This window comes from Gopherus evgoodei, unplaced genomic scaffold (genome assembly GCF_007399415.2).
Source record: "Gopherus evgoodei ecotype Sinaloan lineage unplaced genomic scaffold, rGopEvg1_v1.p scaffold_70_arrow_ctg1, whole genome shotgun sequence".
NCBI lineage: Eukaryota > Metazoa > Chordata > Testudines > Testudinidae > Gopherus > Gopherus evgoodei.
This window is the reverse complement of record NW_022060091.1, coordinates 6,944-10,225: the sequence shown is the minus strand read 5'-3', so window position 1 is coordinate 10,225 and position 3,282 is coordinate 6,944. Positions and strand designations below refer to the sequence as shown.

The 3,282-nt window shown below is 43.9% G+C and overlaps 1 pseudogene; it reads right to left on the bottom strand.

Annotated features, from left to right (window-relative positions):
* Positions 1-1,448: 1,448 nt before the first annotated feature.
* LOC115643755 lies at positions 1,449-2,396 on the bottom strand (annotated as a pseudogene).
* Between the last annotated feature and the right edge of the window lie 886 nt (positions 2,397-3,282).

Below are 3,282 nucleotides of genomic sequence, written 5' to 3'. Positions count from 1 at the left end.
GTTTAGGGGCCTAAAGGATTCAGCTGCTGAGCAGGGGTTTTATGACTACCAGGGGGTGGGTCTGGGAGGCCTCCCCTTCAGTTAAGTGGTTAGTGTAGCAAGCCAGGCTGTGGATGAATCCAGTTCAGTTTCCCTCTTCTGCCTGATAAGAGGAAGGGTTTGCCCAATAGCATCTCTCTGTTGGATGCCCAAACTGCTGCACAATAGACTCATTCTCACTCCCTTTGTTGCTCGCTGTATATTTAATTATTTCATACAAAGTGGAACAGCTTCTACAGGAGAGATTGAGAGACATTCAGCCTACAATATCCCATAGTCCAGGGTTAGGGCACTCACCTAGGAGGCTAGAAATCCAAGTCCAAATACCAACCGCACATCACACAGGGAGGGGAACTGAACTCAGGTTTTCTACATCCCAAGTGAGTGCTTCAACCCAGGAGATAAAAGTTATAATGGAGGCCTCACCTGCCCCCACCTCCATCATTTTGTGTCTGTTTAGTTGTGCTCTGAGATCACCTACCAGATCAATCCCCACAGCTAGGCAGGTGGTGCCAAGCCTGCTCTGAGGACCCCATTGGGACTTAGGGATCAGATGGGCACCCAGGCACTTACACTAAGGTAGCTGTGTACATGCTGACTGGCAGAAACTAAGGAGCCTCGGGGACTTGAATGTTGGAAAGTCAGGCACCTAGGGATTTTAAAGGCTTACAGGGTTAAGCGATAGGGGTTTTGTGGAGTTCAGTGGCACTGACATTGGATTTAGGCACCTAAAGTAGCAGTTAGATGCCTAAATCCTTTTGTAAAGCACAATAATTTTAGCTCCCCAAGGATTTGGAGATGGGTCTTACCTATTCTACAGCTAGAGGAATGTAAAAACATACACAAAGATTTGAAGTCTATGGAAATACTTTATTGTTTTTAACATGCTATATTGTCACTTGACAGAGAAGTTACCATGCAGCATCAGCCCTGTGGTTCTTCTAGTCCAGGCACTCCTCTCCAGTGGTAGCCAGTATCAGCTGCTTCAGAGGAAGGAAAATTATAGGCTAAACTGTGAGGAAAATTTCATCCTAGCCCAGGCAGTCAGTGGTTGGCTCATGTCCTGAAGCATGAAGGTCTCTTCAAATAATAAAGACATTTTAGAATTCTGTTAGTCTCCATGTCTGAATGATCTGCTGAGCCACCAACATGCACAAGTGTAATTAGAGTGTTAACTAGAGAGGGAAGTGATAGTGACAGTCAGAAAGAAAAAGATGGACAGATAGACGAGTTGTACTAGATGTCCATCCACATGTCTCAAAGAATCATTGGTTTATAGCCAGATAAGAAATAAGAAAGAAAAACAATGAAACAGTGTGTCATAATTTTGTAGTTTTTTCTTGTTGCTCCAGTTCTATGTGCAAATTTAAAAGAATGCTGACACGCTGTGTTCTGTCAAAATGCAAGATTCATTTTGTCAAGGATTTGTGGCCCATAGTCCTTCTCAAAGCTTCTTTAACATCCTTGTTTCTCAGGCTGTAGATGAAAGGATTCAACATGGGGATGACGAAGGTGTAAAACACAGATACTGCTCTCCTTGGGTACAGAGAAGATAGCCAAGTGGGCTGGGCGTACATAAAAGCAGTGGACCCAGAAAATAAATTCACAACCAACATGTGGGAGGTGCAGGTGGAGAAGGCTCTGTGCCTGCCCTCAGCAGAGCGAATCCGGAGGACGGTGGAGATGATGTAGATGTAGGAGATGAGCACAATCACAGTAGCGCTCGCTATGATGAGGCCACATAAGGTAAACATCATGAGATTATTGACGTACATGTCGCTGCAGGAGAGACTGATCAAGGAAGGGCCATCACAGAAGAAATGATCGATCTCGTTACGCCCACAATATTACAGCGTAAAGGTGAAGCCTGTTTGCACCATGGCATTCACACAGCCGCAGATATACGACCCTACCACCATCTGAATGCAAACCCACTTGGACATGGTGATGGGATACAGGAGCGGCTTGCAGATGGCAGTGTATCGATCAAAAGCCATCCCTGCCAGGAGGAAACCTTCGGTGGTGAGGAAGAGACAGAAGAGGAAGAATTGGGTGGCACATTCATTATAGGAAATGGCTTTGCTCCCTGATAGGAAGCTTGCCATGGCTTTGGGGGCAATGGTGGAGGTGAAGCAAAGGTCTAAGAGTGACAGGTTCATGAGGAAGAAGTACATGGGGGTGTGAAGGCGAGAGTTGACTCTAATGATGAGGACCAGGGTGGTGTTTCCCAGCATGGTTACTGTGTAAATCACCAGAAACAAGACAGAGGGGATCATCTGGCATCCTGGACCGTTTCCAAACCCTAGGAGGATGAATTCCATGACTGCCGTGCCGTTCCACTCTCTCATTGGTGCCATGGCTGTTAAATCCTTTGGAAAAGGAGTGAAATAAGGATTAAAGAAGAGGCAAATGAAGAAGATGCAATGTCGGGCTTCATGAAAAGAGGGAGGATGGTCATGTAGAATAGACCCTGGTCTGAGACTCAGCAGATCACTGTTCATTTTCCAGCTCTGCCACAGACTCCCTGTGAGGCCTTGGCCCAGTCACTTGGGCTGGGATTTTCAAAGCAGCCAAAGGGAATTGGGCACTCAACTCCATTCAATTTCAGTAGGATTTAGTCACCTAGGGCCAGATTTTTGAAGGTATTTCTGTGCCTAGTGGAATTTTCAAAAGTGCCAAGGCATCAAAATCTCATTGATTTCAATGAGTGTTAGACATCTAGATGCTTTTGCAAAATCTCACTAGGCTCCTAGATTCATAGATTCCAAGACCAGAAGGGACCATTCTGATCAATACCTTTAATCCTAAATGCCGTAAATTGATCCTAAATATCTTTAAAAATCAGGGGTCTAACTATTAAGCTCTTGTGAAAACTCTCAGCTTTGCTATTTTTGTCCCTTAGTTCCCAGTTCTGAAAATGAAGATAATATTATTTCCAGAACTCAGAGGGTGTTGCAATAATAAAATCACTAATTTTTGAATTGCTCAAATGCTACCGTGGCAAGGGATAAAGTACCTTGTGAGTGATTTTCAAAATGAGCCACTCAACTTCCCATTGACTTTTTATAATATTTGTCTCCTTAATTCACAAAAGTTCTATTGAGAATCTTATCATAGATAGATTGAATTTGATGGCAAAGCTGCCTTTGACTTGACTGTAAGCAGATAAAGCCCTTGTAATCCAAGTTAAACAAATTCCTCATAAAATTTGAGTTGTTCTTTTGGAAGGCATCTTTTCTAGAC